Source organism: Mesoplodon mirus (genome assembly GCF_964341445.2).
Source record: "Mesoplodon mirus genome assembly, chromosome: 15".
In the NCBI taxonomy this organism is placed as follows: domain Eukaryota; kingdom Metazoa; phylum Chordata; class Mammalia; order Artiodactyla; family Ziphiidae; genus Mesoplodon; species Mesoplodon mirus.
In genome coordinates this window covers 50,834,881-50,855,740 of record NC_138991.1, presented here as the reverse complement: position 1 = coordinate 50,855,740, position 20,860 = coordinate 50,834,881, and the positions used below count along the sequence as shown (strand labels likewise).

At 49.5% G+C, this 20,860-nt stretch overlaps 1 protein-coding gene across 1 annotated transcript in view; it reads right to left on the bottom strand.

Annotated features, from left to right (window-relative positions):
- The window catches only part of SYT17 (synaptotagmin 17), a gene marked incomplete at its 3' end in the record, with an annotated part of 77,363 nt that overhangs the window by 46,129 nt on the left and 10,374 nt on the right, over positions 1-20,860 (bottom strand). The window lies entirely within an intron of this gene.

Below are 20,860 nucleotides of genomic sequence, written 5' to 3'. Positions count from 1 at the left end.
TATCATATTTTCTGTGTGTCCCAAACATGCTGATTTCTTTCGAGATCTAGTCCTGCCTAAGCCTTATATGTTTTCTTTCCTCCTTCTCCTTTCCTTTCTTCCTTACTTGCTTCTCTTCCATAAATATTTTTATTGAACATCTATTACGTACCAGGCACTGGAGGACCAACAGTGAACAAGACAGAAAAAAATCCCCATCCCCTTGATCTTCACATTGTAGTGGAAGGGAGAGATAATAAAGAAATCAGTTTGCAAAGTCTGCTAGTGGTGAGTACTGTGAAGAAAAATAAAGCTGCCTAAGGGGATAGAAAGTGATGGGGCTACTCTTAAAGAGGGAAGTCAAGGAAGGCCTCTCTGAGATGGTGACATTGAGGGCAGACCTAAATGAAGAAAGGAGGGAGCCATGCAGGTATCTGGAGGGAGAGCATTCCAGGCAGAGACAGCAAGTGCAAAGGCCCTGAGGCAGGACCATGCTTGGTGTGTTTGAGAAACCCAACAAAGTTGGTATGGCTGGAGCAAGTGAGGGAGGCCACCAACAGGGAAAAACAGGTTGGAGGGAGAAGGGACTGGGTCTTGTTTAGGTTTTACCTTGAATGAGATGGGAAACCACTGGAATGTTGGAAGCAGGAGGAAGACCTGAGCCGATATACATTTTACTAGATTCCCTGGCTGCCGTGTTGAGAATATATTGAGGTAGGCAAACGGATGAAGCAGGGAGACCCATGGGAGAGTTACGATAATCCAGGTGAGAGGTGAAGGTGGTCTGGACCAGACAGTCGGAGTGGAGGAAACTGGAAGTGGTTGGTAGGGCTGGCATGGTTTGCTGATGGTTGAAGGATAAGACTCCTAGGTTTAGGGGTAAATGCTGATACCACTGATGGATATGGAGAACATGTGTGGAGGAGCAATCTGGGGAGAAATCAACAGTTCAGTCTTGAATGTATTATGAGTGAGGTGACGGCCAGCCATCCAGGCAGGGGACAGGCCTAGGCTTACAAAGTTCCATGTTTCCATAGCTGCCCTCATCAGAAGCATCCCTGGGGGATTTACGGGGTCTCCCCAAACCTACTTGATCAGATTCTTCATAGGAGGGGCCTGGGAATTCGTATTTTAAACAAGTGCCCCAGAAAAACTGATAACACAGGTGTTTCAAGTGATGGGATCAGACACAATCACTTAGGGAGTTTAACTTTAGTCCACAGGAAATCTCCACATGGATGCTTAATGGTCATCCTCAACCCCGGCATCCCAAAATGAACTATGCATCACCACCCCCACTCATCCCCACCTGTTCCTCACTGCCCAGCTCCCCCAGCCAGCAAGCCCCTCAAACTGAACAAGATCCAGGAGGCCTCCTTCACCCTCGACCCTCATGTCACTTCCAACAACTAAACATCCTCGACTCCGAACCCACCCCTGCCCTCAGTCACAGCAGGACGCCTCGCCCACTAGTTACAGGCCACCCGCCTCTGCTCTCACACTTCTCTCAACCAGTGCTTCTCAATCAGGCTATGTGCCTCCAGGGGACATCTGGCAGTGCCTGCAGACAGTTTTGGTTGTCACAACTGGGGTAGGAGGTGCTACTGGCATCTAGTGGGTAGACACCAGAGATGCTGTTAATAATACTCATTCCCGCCTAAAAGAGAATGATCTGGCTCAAGATCAGTAGTGTTGAGAGTGAGCTCTAACCTATCTGGTCTAAACACCCCAGAGGATTAGCCTAAAATGCAACCCTGGCCAGGTTTCTCTGCTACTTATCATCTTTCAGTGGCTCCTGCCCCTATGCCCCCCTCAGGATAAACGCCATCTATGAGGTTCTTCACTCCCCAGCTTCAGTTTCCCTCTATCTCATGCTGTGAAATTCCTTGTAGGGTCCCACTATGTGCCAGGCAAACGGAACATCCCAGACCACCCAACCTCCCTCCATGCTCCCCCCCCACCCCCAAGTGGGGACAGGGGCCCCTCCCACAGGCCTCAGACGTCAGAGGAAATGCTACCAACAGGTCATTCATTCCACAAACAGAAGCTCTGCTCTGAGCCAGGCGCTGGCACAGCACTGGGCACAGAGCAGTGAACATGTCCCCCAGGAACCTCAGCCCAGGGAGGTCCCAGCGCAGAGCACAACTTAGGACACTGGGTTCTAACTGTCTAGACCTTCTGTCTAGACTGAGAGTCTGCACTAGAGCTGGCACGTGGGAAACCCTGCTAACATGTTCGCTAAATAAATGAACAACTGCAGTAGAAAATATTGACTGAATACTTCTGTACCACACGTGGGGTGGAGCATGTGGCATGTATTATCTCATGCAGTTCTCAAAAGAACCCGTTGATAATGATAATGATGCCGATGATGATGATGGTGATGATGTTGATGATGCTGATGCTGATGATGTTGATGTTGATGATGTTGATGTTGATGATGTTGATGATGATGATGATGACCAACACGACTGAGAACACACCACGTGCCAGGCCCTGAGTTCTGAGCCCTTTCCTTTACTTTCCCATTTAATCTTTTTTTTGTGTGTGTGGTACACGGGCCTCTCACTGTTGTGGCCTCTCCCGTTGCAGAGCACAGGCTCCGGACGCACAGGCTCAGCGGCCATGGCTCACGGGCCCAGCCTCTCCACGGCATGTGGGATCTTCCCCGAGCGGGGCACGAACCCATGTCCCTGCATCGGCAGGCGGACTCTCAACCACTGCGCCACCAGGGAAGCCCCTCCCATTTAATCTTTACTACAACCCTCTGGGAGAGGGACTGTTATTATCCTCATTGCACATATGAGTACACTGAGCCACGGGGAGGTTAAGACTTGTGCCTGACCTTACATAGTGAGCAGGGAGCAGAGCCGGGGTGTGATACAATGAGAAACACATATCTGGTCTTTGTGCCCAGTTCCTGGCATACATCTCCTAAAACTCTTGGGATCTCTGAAGTGATGAGTATCTTCTGTATGCTAATAAGATAACTGATTTAGGCTGGGGCTCCCAAAATAGCTTCAAGATGGAGGCTGGTCACCAGAAAGACCAGGGCAAGATTAGAGGGGTGGAACTCTCAGCCGCAACCCCCATCGTCTGGGAAGGGGAGAGGGTTTATAACGGTTCAGAGAACGTCTGAGCTGGTGAACACACTGAGGTACTGGGAACGTGGTACCCCTGGAGAGGGCATGGACGCTCTCTGCCCTCAACCCACACCCAATACCTTGCCTTAAGCATCTCTTCCATTTGGCCATTCTGAGTTGTATTCTTTATAATAAACTGATAATAGTAAGTGCCTTCTGAGTTTTGTGAGCCATTTTAGCAAATTATGGAACCTGAGGAAGAGGTCGTGAGAACCCCTGATTTATAGCTGGGTGGGTCAGAAGTATGGTTGACAATCTGGGACTTGTACTGGGCATCTGAAGTGGGGGCAGTCTTATGGGACTGAGCCCTTAACCTGTGGGGTCTGAGCTAACTCCAAGCAGTTCGTATCAGAATCGAACAGACTTGCAGGACTCCCAGTTGGTGTCTAGAGAAATGGAGAGTTTGCTGGCTCCAGACTGTGCCTTCTTGACAACTATGCTCTGGGGCTTTTATCCCCATTTCCCCCACTGAAAACTAAGGCTCAGAAGAGTCAAGTAACTTTCCCAAGGTCACATAGTAAGTGGTCCCTATGACAACACTAGTGCCCTAAGTGCTCAGTAAATGTTTATTGAATAGATGAAGGCGCACTTACACTTAGTCAAGTCTGGATTAGAGCTCAGGTCTCTCAGATGTAAGTCTAATACATCTATTGATGGAAGGGAGGAAGGAAGGGAGGAAGGGAGGGAGGGAGGAAGGAAGGAGGGAGGGAGGGAGGGAGGGAGGAAGGAAGGAGGGAGGGAGGGAGGGAGGGAGGGAGGAAGGAGGAAGGAAGGAAGGAAGGAAGGGAGGAAGGGAGGGAGGGAGGAAGGAAGGAAGGAAGGAAGGAAGGAGGGAGGGAGGGAGGAAGGAAGGAAGGAAGGAGGGAGGGAGGAAGGAAGGAAGGGAGGAAGGGAGGGAGGGAGGAAGGAAGGAAGGAAGGAAGGAAGGAAGGAGGGAGGGAGGGAGGGGGGGAGGAAGGAAGGAGGGAGGGAGGGAGGGAGGGAGGAAAGGAAGGGAGGGAGGGAGGAAGGAAGGAAGGAAGGAAAGGAAGGGAGGGAGGAAGGAAGGAAGGAAGGGAGGGAGGGAGGAAGGAAGGAAGGAAGGAGGAAGGAAGGAAGGAAGGAAAGGAAGGGAGGGAGGAAGGAAGGAAGGAGGGAGGGAGGGAGGGAGGGAGGGAGGGAGGGAGGAAGGAAGGAAGGAAGGAAGGAAAGGAAGGGAGGGAGGAAGGAAGGAAGGAAGGAAGGAAGGAGGGAGGGAGGGAGGGAGGGAGGGAGAAAGGAAAAAAGGAGGGAGGGAGGAAGGAAGGAAGGGCATTTCCTTTCTTACACCTGCTGCCCTTAAAAGCTCTCACTTATGAAAATCCACACTTTCTCTCAGTCTTAGGTTTTGGAGGGGCCCTATAGGATACATCTGTTATTTCTTTCTGTTTAGCATCCCTCCCACTTATCAGAACCTCTTTGGCTGTGGTTTGGGTGGGGCTAACCCTGGGCATTTGGCACCCGCCCACCCCCCACTAGAGTAACTCCTCCTCTCGCTGGCCAGGTGATGGGCTCAGAGATGGCCATGTGACCAAACCACCCAATCAGAGTCCTCCTCCATGGGGGATGTGGGAGATCCAATTCTAAGATGGTCCCCAAGACTGGTGCACAACCCCCCCCCCCGCCGTTTACCCTCTCTGAACAATCAATCCCCTCCCCTTGAGTGGGTGGGACCTGTTTAGAGGATCCGACATCACTCTCATGATTAGGTTACATTAACGAAAACGTAAAGGGAGTCTGCAGATGTAATTAAGTCCCTCATCAGTTACTCTGAGTTCACCAAAAGGGAGATTATCCTGGGTGGGCCTGACCTCATCAGGCGAACCATTTAAAAAGAGGATTTCAAAGTCAGAGATAAGGAGCAACAGCAGACACTCTCCAGTTCAGGTTCAAGCTGACCCTGAAGAAACTGCCGTCTGTAGAGAAAGCCACAAGGCAGGAACTGCAGGAGGCTTCTAGGAGCTGAGGGCTCAGTCTACAACCACACAAAACCGAATTCTGCCAATAACTAGGGAGTCTGAACGAGGACGCCAAGCCTCAGATAAGATCAAAGTCCCAGCCAACACCTTGATTTTAACTTGGTGGGACTCTGAGCACCCAGCTCGGCCGTACCTGGGAAGTGTGAGATAAGGAAGGGGTGCTGTTTTAAGCTGCTAAATTTGTGATTGTTACGGAGCAATAGAAAGTGAATACAGGGTGCCAGGCTGTGAGCTGGCTGGTGGCTGTCTAATGATAGAGTCTATCTGAGGGATGGAGAAAGAGAAAGGTGGCCCTGAGAACAAGGTTTGAGCCTCTGGATCCAGTTGTGCCTGAAGCTCAGGAAACTCCAGGGGTTCTTAATTTCCTGAGCCAGAATCTCTCCTCCCATCTCCTATAAAGGAAGCCTAAGTTGGGGTTGTGTCCCTGGTGGCCCAAAGAGTCCCGACACACTTCACAAATGTCACAGGAGGCAAGTCCCAGCCCCCATTCCCACCAGAAGATGAGGGGCGTCCGGCCTCTCCGTGCTGCAGATAAGCAGTCTCTGTTAGCACCCTGTTGCCACACAGAAACCAACTTTCTCTATCACACAAGCTTGAAGTGAAGGTAGTGTAGTCACCTGGACCATCCAGGGGTGGCCGGGGCCTCAGTAGGGCCTGGTGCCATGGGCCTTGAGAATGTGTGAGGGGCCATCTAGAGAGCCCTGGATGGTGGGGAGTTAGAGCTATTCCCCAGCGGGTTCCCCCACTAGGATGTACAGCCTTTCTTCCAGATGTGTCTGCAAGTTGATCTGACCTTCAGCCTCCGTGCACCGACCTGTCTGCCTAGTTTAATTCCTGTGCCAGTTCAAAGGGGCACCTGAGCCAAGGAAGCTGGCAGAGTCACCAGTGTGGGCAGAAGCACTTCAGGAACTAAATCCTCCATCTCATCTCTCCCTCTCTCCTTTCCCCCAGCACGAGGATTACACACAACCTGAGGCCAAAGCCAACTGAAGTAACTGCCCAGATCAAACAGGGCCACGCCTTCTGGGGGTGACTGACAGCACCTGCCCAAGACACCCAGCCCAAGGTGCGGGCCCACTGGATTCCCTGTGTCCTGGAAATTTGAAACTGGAATGGAGAGAGAGAAAGAAAGCAACCCCACGTCCTTGGATCCAAGTCAATCCATCTTCTTGCTCTAGTGCTGCGCTGTCAGAACAGACACCACCAGCCTCCTGTGGCCACTGAGCATCTGAACTATGGCTACTCCGACCTGAGCTGTGCTGTAAGCATGAAACAGACAATGGAGGCCACGATCTAGTGTAGAAAGAAGATGTAAAATTTCACACTAAAAAAAAAAATTCACACTAATAATTTCTGATGATTACACATGGAAATAACATTTTAGTTATATTAGATTAAATAAAATAGTACAGAATAAATTTCATCTGGTTCTTTTTTTAAATGTGGCCACTAGGCAATTTCAGATGACATACGTGGCTCACGTTATACTTCTGGACAGTGCTGCTCTAGAAAGAAGTTTGTGGAGATCTGCTCCAAAGGATCCCAGAGCTGCCTGGGAGCCTTCAGGGTTCAATTCCTCCTTTGCTTTTATGAACTACTCCACTACCCTTTCTATACTGCCCTCTTTTTCTCCCAGGGAGCCTGGTATGAAGCCTGGCTCTGCCATTTACTGTGTGACCTTGGGCAGGTTCGCTAACTCCCTGATGTCCGTTTTTGCACCTGTACAATAGGGACAGTAAGAGCACCTGTCATATATAATTGATGAAAGAATTAAATGGGTTAACATATGGGAAGGGCTTAGAGCCCAGCATTTAGTAAGTGGCTCTATTATTTTATTTATCATTTCCCTTCAGGTGGCCACAGTCAGATTTGCTGCTGCTTGAAACGAACAGACCGTTCTCCTTTGGTCCCACTAATTTTCACCTTGTATCATAGTTACTGATGGCCCTGACTTGTTTCTCAGAGGCACTTCCAGGTAATGAGGAAGTACTGAGCTCCGGAGTCACCTACGTTCAAATCCCGGCTCCAATATTTATTCCTTGAACACCGAGGCAAGTCACTCATCGACTCGAACCTCAGTTTACTCCGGTGTAAAATGATCACTGTACCTCACAGGCTCATATGATTCAACAGGATCATGTATGGAGAATGCTTCATGCAGTGTTAGGAAACAGGGAGCACTGACAAATGCTTACTATTGTTATACAGTCGTTCCTTGGTATCTGCAAGGGACTGGTTCCAGGACCCCCTCAGATACCCGAATCCATGGATGCTCAAGTCCCTTATACAAAATGGTGCAGTAGAGTTGGTCTTCTGTTCCGCCTCTGCAGATTCAACCAACTGGATCTGGATTCAGAACTCCTGTATATGGAGGGCTGACTGTATTACAATGAGAATCTTAAAGGAAGGGATCAGGTGGCCCTCATGTTGGTAGCCCCAGAACCTGCCCTCTGCGTGTGCTCAAGCAATCGGGACAGCCCGCGGAAATTTTCAACCTCTCCCTCTTTGAAGAGGGCCCCAGCATCCTCTCTGGGGTGCACCGCCAGATGCCTGGACCACCCAGCCTGCCAGCGACTCAGAGTGACAGTCTCCTCTTCTCAACCCCAGCTGGAATGGATGAATGGCTCGGTTGGCAAATGTTGCTTTAATCTCCTTGGTCAAACTGAGTCGCAGTCCCTCGGCTGGGAAGATTTCAGTGCAATCATCATGGTAACGATTGACAGTGACATTTACTCAGTGCTTACCAACAGTAAGCACACGTCAACTGAGGCCCTGCCACGTGCAGGGCCTGTGTGAACAGCACAGGCGTTATCACATCCCACCCTAACCACAACCTTTGAGGTCAGGGTTGCTATTCCTGCCATCTTCCAAAGAAGGAAGATGAACCTCAACGAGACAGGGTGGTGGCCAAGAGCAGATGCTGGGATTTGAATGGAGCGTCCTTCCTTCACTGACTGCATGGCCTTGGGCAAGTTACTCAAATTTTCTGTCTCACTTTCTTTAACTGTAAAATGGGGAGAATGATAGTCCCTGGTGGTTTTCTGACTTACACGGAAAGCCCCAGAACAGTACCGGGTCTATGGGAACCACTCAGGAAGAGTCAGCAATTTCCATTATTACCAGTGACCCAAGGTCACACCGCTGGAAGTGGCTGGACTGACTCTGGCCTGCAGATTTTGGGACTGCTGGGTCGTGCTCTTGACCACGACATGGCACCACTGTATACACGTGTCAGGCTCTGCTCTGTGGGGGGCAGAAGGGGGAGGCTCTGATTACAAACGCTACAGCATCTGTCAATTTCATACACAGTGGCTGATTTTCAATCTGCCAGTGTGAAGTCAGCGGGTTTGTGAAATTCCTGAAAATAACAATTGGCTCTACAGGCCAGTTCAAGCTGGTTCCAGCGCACCACATGATTCCCATTTTATAGACAAAGAAACTGAGGCTTAGAAATGATAAAGTTAACTTTCCTGGACCCACATCTGTAGAAGGTGGCAAAGCTGGGACTTGAACCCAGGTCTGTATGACTCTAGGGCCTGTGTGCTCTTAGCCACTATAGATCCCTTCCCTTGTGGGGTAAAGCAGTATGTGCTAGTAGTAAGACCTCCTGCCTGCTGATCCGGTGACCTAACTCTGGTCTCCTTTCTGTCACTGAAAGCTGTGTGACCTTGGATAAGTCACTCAACATCTCTGTGCTGCAGTTTTCTCATCTATAAAATAGGATTGGTTCAAATCATCTCTGGTTCCCCTTCCAGTTCGCGTTATAAACTAGGAATCAAAAGCTCACTTTAAGGCCTGAAATGTAAACTACATTTGTATTTTAGGAGGAAGAAACAAGAAGGACCACATAGAAAGAACCTTCTAGTTAATGCTGCCTGGTGTGCGCCCAGCCCTGGCTGCACAGTGGTACCAACACTGCTGTTCACCAACCTGGGCAGGAAATCCTTTTAACTAACACGCGCAGAGGACAGGTTTCTGCCGAGAGCGTCAAGGCTGACAACAGCTCAGGACAAGTTAAAGACAGTTTCTCATTAAAAAACTGAATATGCCTTGTCAAGGGCCTTGCCTATTTAGGTATCAGGTGGTCAGTGATCACCAAATACAGTATGCAGTCGGGAGAGGCTGGGGCATGTACGGCCCCAGGCAGATTCCAGGTACTAGGCCCAATCAGCACATGCCTCTGGGTACCTCAAAGCATCACCATTTTTGCTATTAAAAAATGTCCTAAATTCCTTCTCACTTCGTTTGCCTGGGGCACGGTTAAGACCAAAGTAGCACATACTGAAACACGATCGGATTCTAAGGCCAGTTCCTCATGGCTCAATCTCAATTGCTCCCCAACCTCTCCTCCCTCGTTTTGCCCTCCTCCCTCCTCAGTTCCCTCCCCAACCTCCTGGTGCCTGAGCTCCTGGTCCCCACTATTCAGTGTATATTATACGCCAGGTGCTTTGCGTGCCAGATCTTGGTTTATCAAGAGGCAATGTAGTGCAGTGGAGTGGCTAAGTGCACAACCCTGGAACTGGACTAGCCTGGGTTCAAATCCCAATTCTGTGGCCTTAGGCATGTTACTTAACGCATGCCTCAGTTTCCCCATCCATAAAATGGGATGCTGATAGTAGTGAATACAATAGAAGCCTTAGCACCATGCCTGGCACATGGTGAGTGCTATGTAAGTCAGATGTTGCTATTGTTACCTTCACAATGTTCCCCCAACTCTCCACGCAGTAAGCATTATTATCCCCAATTTAAAGGTAAGGAGTTGAACCCAAGTTCATTCAGCAGTAAATGGTGAAGCCAGGACCTTAACCAGGTCAGTCTAACTCAAAAGCTAACACCCTTTACACAATGATATTTATTTAATTCAAAAAACACCTATCGGGCTTCCCTGGTGGCGCAGTGGTTGGGAGTCCGCCTGCTGATGCAGGGGACATGGGTTCGTGCCCTGGTCCGGGAAGATCCCACACGCCACAGAGCGGCTGGGCCCGTGAGCCACGGCCACTGAGCCTGCGCGTCCGGAGCCTGTGCTCCGCAACGGGAGAGACCACAACAGTGAGAGGCCCGCGTACCAAAAAAAAAAAAAAAATTAAAAAAAAAACAAAAAAAACCCCACCTATCAAGTTCCTTCTAAGTGCCAAAGCTACAGAGAATAAATAACAAAAGCTGATGTTATGGGGGGTCTGGCTAAGCCTTTAGCTGTGCGTGGACAGAATGTGGAGGGGGACTTTTCCTGTTGATGCCAGAACTGGCTGCCTGGGCCCAAAGCTGGGGACTAGAGAGAGGCAGCAAGGGGCTGACAAAACCTGGGCCCAACACCTCCCTCCGGGATTTTTAAGAGGCAGAGACCTGGTCCTGCAGCTTTCAAAACCATCCTCCTTTCCCACCTCTATAAGCAGAGGGGAGGTACTGGCCGAGTGGGGAGAGCTGGGGATTTTCCCTGCCCACCCACTCAAAACCGAGAGAGACGGCTGCCAAGAGGGTCACTTGCAAACATCAGGCGCCTCCTCAAGAAGGGGAGACCGGCGCCTTTTTCTCCACGGGCATCCACTTAGCCAGGGGTCTTGCTCATCTGCTTTGCACCTTCCTGCCCAGAGGAAAGAAGAATGGAGAGGGAAGGGGGAACGTGGAAGATCCTGCACTCGGAGGCTTCGACGTGACAAGGTTAAGTGTGGTGATGCTGAGGGTGCAGCCCAGCCCCCGGCCCTGACCAGCCCTCAGACTCTCTGCCCAGAGTCTCAGGCCACCAGGGTCCTCTTGAAACACAGTCCCCCTAAAACTGAGTACCTCTGCTGAGTTTATGATAACTCTCTCTATCCAAAACTTTACTCCCTTTCTTTTCCTGAACCTGTTCCCCTCCAGATTGAGGACTACCAAAGAAAGGGGGGATGGGAACCATATACAAGCCCCTTTGAAGTAAAAGCCTTTTGCTTTAGTTTCCCAGGCCTCCCTTTGATTCTCTAAAGGCTGGCTCAAGACTTCATGATTAGGAAACGTGAAGATGTAGAAACAGAATAGCTACGGGGCCGGGAAACTGGTACCAATTTAGACTATAAATCCGCCACACAGCAGGATCACCCAACTCCCAGTCCCCTGAAAGACACAGATACAGGCCTGACACACAGTCCTAAGCTGTTTTTATAGGAAGCTGACCCCCTCCAGATGGAAACTGCTGATCGCAAGAACATAGACCCTGGTTGAAACCAGAAGGCTGATGATGCTTGAAACTTCACCTTGATGCCGACCAATCCGAGAATTGTGCACGAGCTGATCACACACCCTGCAGACCCCTCCCTCCCACTGCCTTTAAAACCCCTTCCCTGAAAGCCATTGGGAGTTCGGGTCTTTTGAGCATGAGTTGCCCGTCCTCCTTGCTTGGTGCCCTGCAATAAATGCTGCACTTTCCTTCACCACAACCCAGTGTCAGTGGGTTGGCTTTAGTGCTCGCAGGCGAGTTGACCCTGGTTTGGTTTGGTAACACTCTCTCCTCAGATGCATAAGGCAGGCTGGAGGAGCCCGGGGAGTTAAGCGCTTCTGGAAACATCCTTCAACCTGTGCCTGCTGGGGGCTGGTGAACACATGCCCCAGCGCCCCCCACCCCTGGGGAAGCCTACACCGAGAGCCCAGGAGGGTCGCGATCCAGATGCCCACAGTGGGGACTTGCCTGATAACACTGGTTCTTCTTGGCATCACCCCCCAAATAGAATACTTGCACTCAAATCTTGATCTCAGGGTCTATTTCTAGGGGAGCCCGACCTAGGCCAATAGATGACTCTCTCAGGGGGCAGTGAGCCCCAGAGAAGGGAGCTGGGATTGGACCATCTGACTAGGGCCCACCCTCCAGGGCTGCTCCTCTCTGAAGGGACCCCAACAGTAAGAGGCCATGGGAGACACTCTCAGGGCTAGGAGTCCACCCACCCACCACCAGGACGTTCCAAATAGTTGACACATGCCTGCCACCAGGGCCAGCTCTTGAACCCTGCCTGCCAAGTTCTTTAGTGGGGACATTAGCCAGAGAAGCTTCAGCAATAAAGAGAAAACTGTGGCCATGGCAGTGAAATAAGGAGACAGTCATGCTTCCTTCTCTGAAACTGCACTCCTTCCCACTTCAAGGCCTCCAGCCGTTGTGAAAAGCCACACTCCACTGTGCATGAGGAGGGCAGGATGAGGGAGGCCAGGCCCCTGAGAATCCTCCCTGGGACTTCTGGAACTTTCGGGAAAGAGGATCTCTCTTTCCACTGGTGTGGCCCAGCTGGCAGGAGGTAAGCCTGGGTTTTGCTTCCCTGGGGAAAGGGGCTTCCTGAGAAGAAAGACAATGGACGAGGGCGGTGCTGAGGAACATTCCAGCTGAGAGATTCCCAGGATACAACCTGGACCCCAGACTCAGTGGAGCCTGGAGCCCACACAACCACAGACTTTCCTCTTTGACCAAAGCCAGTTTGTGATGGGTTCTGTCGGCTGTAACCAACATTTTGGGAGCCCCCTAAGAAAGTAAATCTTACTTCAGAGTCATGCAATTTTTCTTCTATTGCTCAATCAAAACAGCAGTCCCCACACTGACAATCAACTTGGTTACCAAATCAGACTGTCCTTTGGCCTCTTCCAAAGATCCAATCAGTTTGGTGCTCCTGAAGAAGGCCACCAGCTCACCCCTCAGACTCTGAAGGCTCTCCTAAGGGGCTCCAAGCCAACACAGAATTCCTCTGAATGGCTCCAAAGGTGGAAAGAAGCAAGATACGCACTGATATAAAAATCTGGGTAGACTTATGAGAAATACAGTCTTATCACATCCAAGTTACACTGGGTAAGTCAATTTACGAAGTCCTCAGCCAGGACTTCCTCCTAAATAGATTATTTCATAGCGGTTATGGATATGGGCTTGCAGTCAGTCTCAGGTTCAAGTCCCTACTCCAGCTGTGCAATTTTGGGTAAGTTTCTTAACTTTCCTGAGGCTCAGGGTCCCCATCTATAAAATGAAGGTGCCAGTGCCATCCATCTGGTGGGGAATCGTTAAGTATTACACTGAGCCCAGGGTCTGGTACGTGGTGAGAACCAGAACACGTTTATTGCCACCACCTCTGACTCTTATGCTGCAAAGGCAACACACACAGACTTCACTTCCTAAGCCACGGGGCCCTGAATTATAGGCATTGAAGGTCTAAAAGGCGCTCCTTTGGCCAAAGCAAATCTCACATTAAAGCAGTTTTCAGAAACATAAATATCCAGCAGCCAGATGTGCAAATATCACTTTTGACTAAGCACATTTTCTTTTTCTGGGCTCAAATCAAACATTGTTCCTTAGCAGGCAATGTGGCTTTGTAATAAAAGATACTACACTCCACATGACTCAGAATTACCCCCCAAGAACATCTAAGAGCATGCTACCTGGAGCCTGCCCCTTTCCCAGATGGCTCCATAAAATACCATCTTAATGGCAGCCTAGATCGGGCTTGCAGGCAGCCAGGCCAGGTCGCTAAACCAACACAGCAGCCAACCAGCGAGACCACATCTCAGACCTGTCTGTCCAGCTGCAACAGCCAAGCCCCTGCAGCATTCCACTGGCCATCCAAGTGCCTCCCAGAATGAGGTCCGTAGTTCACTTACGTCAGACTCTCCCAGCACATTCACTCAAGTGCAGGTTCACCCAAGACTTAAGAAATCGGAATCCAGGAGGCTGAGGTCTGGGAACCCCACAGGCACAGCTCCTGGCCGATTCTGATGCTCAGGAAGTAAGACAACAGCAGCATCCCCTGTTTGAGAATCCCCCCTCTGTTTGAGAGCCCTCATTTACAGCACCTCTGAAGCTGGAGTGTAAAGGCTAAGGGCTGGCTCTGGGGATCACAGACTCTGCCTTCAAACTGTCTCCCAAGCTGGGCACTTGTCCGCTCCCCTTCCCACCCGGAAGCCCGCAGCGTATTACTCCTAACTGGTGTTCCCCAACATTTTCTTTTTTTTTTTTTGGTGGCCTCTCCTGTTGCGGAGCACAGGCTCCAGATGCGCAGGCTCAGCGGCCATGGCTCACGGGCCCAGCCGCTCCGCGGCATGTGGGATCCTCCCGGACCGGGGCACGAACCCATGTCCCCTGCGTCGGCAGGCGGACTCTCAACCACTGCGCCACCAGGGAAGCCCCCCAACATTTTCTTATGAACGTTATCAAATACAGAGAAGCTGAAATAACTGTACACTGAACCCCTTTAAATATATCACCGAGCTCGTACAATGAACAGTTATTAATTCTGCAACTAATATTTTGAAAATATGCTATATTTGCTTTATCGCACATCTATCAATCTTTTTCTGAGAGCATTTTAAAGTAAGTTGCAGGCACTAGAGACCTGAACACTTCAGCAGGCATATCATTAACCAAAAGTTGATGTTTATGGCTCTTTTATTTTTCAGATAAAATTTATATGCAATGAAATGTGCAAACCTTAAGTGATGAGTTTGACAAACGCATACACCTGTGTATCCAACGCCCTATCACTATTAGTCTAGAAACTTCCCTTTGGCCCCTTTCCAGTCAATCCCCTTCCCCAGTCACCACCACTGTTTTGATTTTTCACCATAGATTAGTTTTGTCGTTTCTTGAACTTTATATATATGCAATCATCTATATGGGCTCTCTTGGGTCTGACTTCTATTTCTCATAATGGTTGTCAGCAGGATGTTCTACTTAGCATAATGTTTGTGACATTCATCCACGCTGTATCAGTCCCTTTTCCTTCTTATTGCTGAATAATGTTCCATTATATGAATGGTACATATGTTATCAAACTATGCTATCATAGTTTGTTATCCTTTATCCTGTTGATGGACACCTGGGCAATTTCTAGTTTGGGGCTATTACATGTAGAGCTTCTTTGAATATGCGTGTACAAGTTTTTGTGTGGACATAACATTTTCATTTCTCTTGGGAGTGGTACTGCTGGATCGTGGGGTAGATATTGGTTTAGTTTTACAAGAAACCACTAGAATTTCTTCCTAAGTGGTTACATCACATGATATACCCACAGCACTGCCTGAGAGTTCCAGGGGCTCCACGTCTTCACCAACATTGGATGTTGTCAGTCTTTGTGATTTTAGACATTCTGGTAGGTGGGTTGTAGTGGTATCTCACTAAGGTTTTAACCTGCATTTCTCTGATGGATAATGAAGTTGAGCACTTTTCTATGTGCTTTTAGACCATTTGCATGAGTCTTCTTCTGTGAAACATCTGTTCAAAATTGTTGCCCATTTAAAAACTGGATTTTATCTTTTGAGTCATTGGAGGTTTTTTTTTCTTTCGCTTTTTTAAAATTGGGGTATAGTTGCTTTACAATGTTATGTTAGTTGGAGTTCTTTATATATTTTGGAAATAAGTACTTGTGGGTCTCCCAGGAACAGTTCTCTCCAGGCAGCCTGGCTGGGTCACCCCTCCTTCTCAAAATACTCCAAGGCTTCCCGTCACCCATAGGAATAAAATCCAAGTCTTTACCTCAGCCTACAAGATCAATGTGATGGGGCCTTTTAAGCCAGTTCAACCTCAACTCCTGCTGCTCTCCCCTCACTCACTCTCCTCCAGCCTTCAACACACTCTGCCTCAGGGCCTTTGCACGTCCTGTACTCACTGTTTGGAATGCTCTTCCCCTGGACATCCTCCAGGCTTACTCCCTCAACCCTTCCAGCTCTCTACTTAAATGCCATCTCCTCACCCACCTAGAACAGCTTCCCCACTCTCACCACTCAGCCACCCCTCTCCAGCCCCTTATCCTGCTTTATTTTTCCTCCTGGCAGAGACAATGCCAACAGGCATGATGTGTTAATTCATTCACGGAGTATCTCCGTCCACTAGAATGTAAGCTCCATGAGGGCAGGGGCTCTGTTTTGCTTCCTGTAGAGAACCAGTCTAATGTCCTGGTTATGGTACATCACTTTTTAAGCCAAAGAGCCTCAGTTCTACCACTCAGCACAGAAAGATTACTTAACTTCTCTCTGCCCAGTTTCCCCACTTTGCAAAATGGGCCCTTGTGAAGATAGACAAGTGAGCACGTGTAGAACATTGCCTGGCTCATGGTAGACACTCAGGAAACTCAGAGTGAAATTAGTAGCCCCAGCCCCTAGAACATGACAATCACCTAACAAATATTCATTGACTAAATAAACGGATAGTTTATAGATGTACAATATTTTTATTGTATATTTATAATGTACAGTATATTTATAATTTTCCTCAATTCGAGGGACTTTCATAGCCAGCAGCTACTTTCTCCTGAGAAGAGTTTATAGCCCTAGAGATGCACTGCAAGGGAGCGGGCAGCAGGTACCATGTCTCCACTTGACATGAGCAAACCAAGACCTACGAGGTTACATGACTCCAGTCCCAAGGGAACTAGTGAAAGGGCTGGAACAAGAACTCTGGTTCCTCCTAATGCTCTGTGAGGTTCTGGCATGCCCACGGGACCTCTGCTCTTTCCACCTCCCTCCCCCTTCCTTCCCCAAACCACATGATCTCAAGAGAAAACGAACGTCCTTCATCCTGAATATTTTTCTGGCTCAAAAAAAGGTTGAAGAAATAACTGCACACCCCTGTTCATAGCAGCATTATTCACAATAACCAAAACGTGGAAGCAACCAAGCATCCATCAATGGATGCATGAAAAAACAAACAAAACGTGGTCTGTCCACACAATGGAATATTACACAGCCTTCAAAAGGAAGGAAATCCTGCCACATGCTACAACATGGATAAACCTTGAGGACATTATGCTAAGTGAAATAAACCAGCCCCAAAGAGACAAATATTGTATCATTCCACTTATATGAGGTACCCAAAGTAGTCAAACAGAAAGTAGAGTGGTGGTTGCCAGGGGCTGGGGCCAGTGGGGTGTGGGGAGCTATTGTTTAATGGGGACACAGTTTCGTTTCTTGCAAGGTGAAAAGAGTTCTGGACATGGGTGGGGGGCGATGACATGTGTGTATGTACTCAATACCACTGAAAGATGGTTAATTTTATGTTATGTGTGTTTTGTCACAATTATTAATAATTTTTTTAAAAAAGAGTTGAGACTACATGGATTTCACCTCTAAATGGCCAAAGTATCAATTCACTTCAATTCACTTGGATGAGAGAATTTCTCTCAGTGGCCACTATAACTTCATACCACATCAATCACACCACACACTTTGGTATTTCTCTGTCTTCATTTCCATTATCTTTTGGCCCAGCGTTCTCAATGTGACCAAAAATCTGCAGTAGATCCATTAGCTGCTAATTTCCTGAATGTCAAGATCAAAGACACAATGTTCAAAGGCACAAAACAACTGGGACGTTCTGCCGTGAGCCAGAAGATGCCTATATGCTGGCCCTACAAGCCAGCAATCTATACGTCCCCACGGGGTCTCCACGGCAGAGACTGTAGAACTAATAAACCCTCAGAGTTGCTCTGACCCGCATACCGCGAAGTCAGGCTGAAAACGAGAAACTGCTTCCACCCACCGCCCACGCAGCCGCATCTTCAGAGCGCTCTGGTGAAGGCAGACGCCTGTCTCCAATGGAAATCAGAGGTGATGGCCAACCTAACCGCCTGGGCACACCGTGTGAGGATTTCATTTTCTGTCTCCAATGCAGGCCTATTTTGCTTGATGTGGATTTTTGTTCAAAACCGGTATCTCCTTTTTCACATTGGGAATGAAAACCAAAGCAGCTACCTGGAGATCTGCCCCTCACATCATCTTCCCCTTGGCCCGACCCCGACCCCTGACAACTGTCTCTCCCTGGAAAACCCTCCTTCCCCAACAGGGAACAGCCCAGCTCCCGTCTTGCCTGTCATGGCAGACCCTGCTCCGTCCCCCCAACCTCCATCCTCCCCTTCACCCCACAGCAGGCTTTCTCACCCTCAGCACTACGGACATCTAGGGCCAGATCATTCTGTGTTGTAGGGTCTATCCCGTGCGTTGCGGGATGTTTAGCAGCATCTCTAGTCTCTACCCGCCAGAGGCCAGAAGCACTCTCCCATCCCCCAAACCCAAAACGTCTCCCAGCACTGACAAATGTCCTGGGACCAAAACTGTCCCTGTTCAGAACCACTGTTCCATACTATAGAGGCTTCAGGGAGGCCCAGGGCTGCCTGGCTGAAAATCGGATTTCCCAGTACGGTCCCCGCCAATGGCTGACGATGTGGGCTGGCTGGCTCCCTTGTCTGAAGGAGGAAATGCTGCAATGAGATCCAGGACCCAGAGTCCCCTCCCCACCACACACCAGGCTGAGGCTCAGCCTTGCTTAGCTGTCACCCTTCACCTAGACCACTTCACACCCACCCCTGCAGGGTTTTCTCTTGCGTCCCATTTTGGATTGAATTGTATCCCCCAAAGGTGTGTTGACTTCCTAGCCCCCAGTACCTCAGAATGTGACCTTATTTGGAAATAGGGTCATTCCAGATGTGATTATTGAAGATGAGGTCATCCTGGAGTAGGGTGGGCCCCTAACCCAACATGACTGATGTTCTTACAAGAAAAGACACAGACACACACAGAGAGAAGGCAGGCTAAGTGAGGGGGAGGCAGAGATGGGAGTGATGCAGCTATAAGCCAAGACTGCCAACAACCAGAAGCTAGAAATAGGCAAGGAAGGATCCCCTCTAGGTTTCAGAGGCAGCACGGCTCTGCCAGCACCTTGATCTTCAACTTAAAGCCTCCAAACTCTGAGACAATACATTTCTGTAGTTTTAAGCTACCCAATTTGTGGTGCTTTGTCACAGCAGCCCTAAGGAAACTAATCCACACTGAAATCCTATCTCAAGCTCTGCTTCTCGGGACCCCAACTGCAGACAGCTGACCCTCCCACTCAAAGAGTATAAATTCCAGAGCAAGCTTGAGATGGCAGATATGAGTCCATTCTTCCCTCAATTTCCATGAGCCTTTCTTTACATGAGAAAGAAGAAGAAGAAGGAAGGGAGGAAGGGGGGAGGGAGAGAAGAAGGAAATTTACTTTGGGGATCCTTCTTTGCTCCATCCTCCACTCACTCAATAAATATTCCTGAGCACCACCACCTGCCAGGCACTGTTCCAGGAGCAGGGGAGAGAGCGGTGAACAAACAGACAAAAGTCACTGCCCTCACAGGGTTCACATACTAGCAGGGGAGACAGACCATAAAATGTACGGTCTACGGGATGATGACAAGTGCCATAGAGAAAACTAAAGCAGGAGAAGGGGACAGGGAGTGCCCAGGGCGGGGGCTGCCTCTGGCGTCTGATACAAGTGCTCCCATGGTCCTGTCTGGGCGAGGTCTCAGCTCAGGCAGAGAGCAGCACACCCGGTGCACGCCAGCACACTTGGGCTGCTTGGCCCTTCTGTGAGGTTTCGGGAGCCCACCTGGCCAGTGTGCTAGGACGGGGTCCATGCCCATCCCAGTGCCAGAATGGCGACCTTCAGAACCACCACTGACTCTGACGTTCCCGCCTTCCCTGTCTCCTTCTCAGCTCTCACTCCTGCTTCTTGGGATCACCTCCTAAATTAACGATCTGCACCCAGGCCCCTGCCTTGGCCTCAGCTTTCAGGAGAACCAAACCAGGGCAGATGGGCCAGGAAGACTTTCCATTTCAGGCAAGGTAACCTTTCAGCCAAGACCTAAAAGAGCCGAGGTATGGGGATGTCCAGATTCTCCACCTCCGGGGCCTTCCACTGATGTGAAGAGCGGAGCTGGCAAATTTGGAATTTATTTTGTCAGGTGGGCCTCCCTGTTTCAACATAATTTTCTTGACAGTGGAAAACCGAGTGATATCAAATATCGAGGAGGATACACAGAAAGCACCAAATATATCCTGATCATGTGACGGGAAAGAGGATTTGGGATTAGAGCAGACATTGCCAACATCGTGCCCACCTTCTCCTGACCGTGACCACTTCAGCCTGCCAGCTCCTGCACTTTTTTTGCATTTGTGGATGTCAAAAGTCTCTGTACCTGCCAGCGTAACAACAGGACAGAAATACCAGGAAATGAACATCCCCATCCCCCCAGCCCTCATTCAGTGGCTGATAGGAGGTGCTGTACAAAGACCCCAGGTCCCTCACCCCTCAGGTGGAAAGGCTCTTAGGTGTGTGTCTGACACTGGCTCCCAGTTCCCCCAGCAGGTTTCAGCTCCAGTCACCCACAGTGGCGGTCGGCTCAATAACTGCACCCTTCATGTGACTTTCCCACCCCCTCCTGGTGTTTCCTCTGGTGTCACCTCCCTATTAAATGACTTCCCCTGCCTCAGGGTCTTCTTTTTCTTGGGGAATCCAAACTAAGAGAGTGATAGCTTTGAAGATGTACACACACACACACACACACACACACACACACAGTGGAACAGCCCCTCCAGGCCTCAGGTTTAACACCTGCACCCCAAATGTGATGCTAGCTTATCAAACCCTGGCCAGTAGAGCTCAGCTTTAGAAGCACCTTGATGTATTTGATGCAAAACAATCCCATCTGCATTACACAGGATCATTGTCCCCGCATGGATGGTCTAGACCAGCCTCCAAATGGTGGGGTTTTTTCCTTCCCATACACTCCCCTCATATCTTTCCACCCACAGTGGGGGCAGTGCTGTCCTCCAGCCCACAGAATGCCCAAGGGAGGGACCCTAAAAGCCCACCGGTGAGACAACCTGGTCCATGGGTGGCTCCCCAAGCAGCCAATTGCTCTCCCCTGGGGTGCAAGAGGGAAGGAAGCTAATCTCACAATTTGCCCGAAAAACATCCATCTATCATCCCATTCTTCAGCCTTC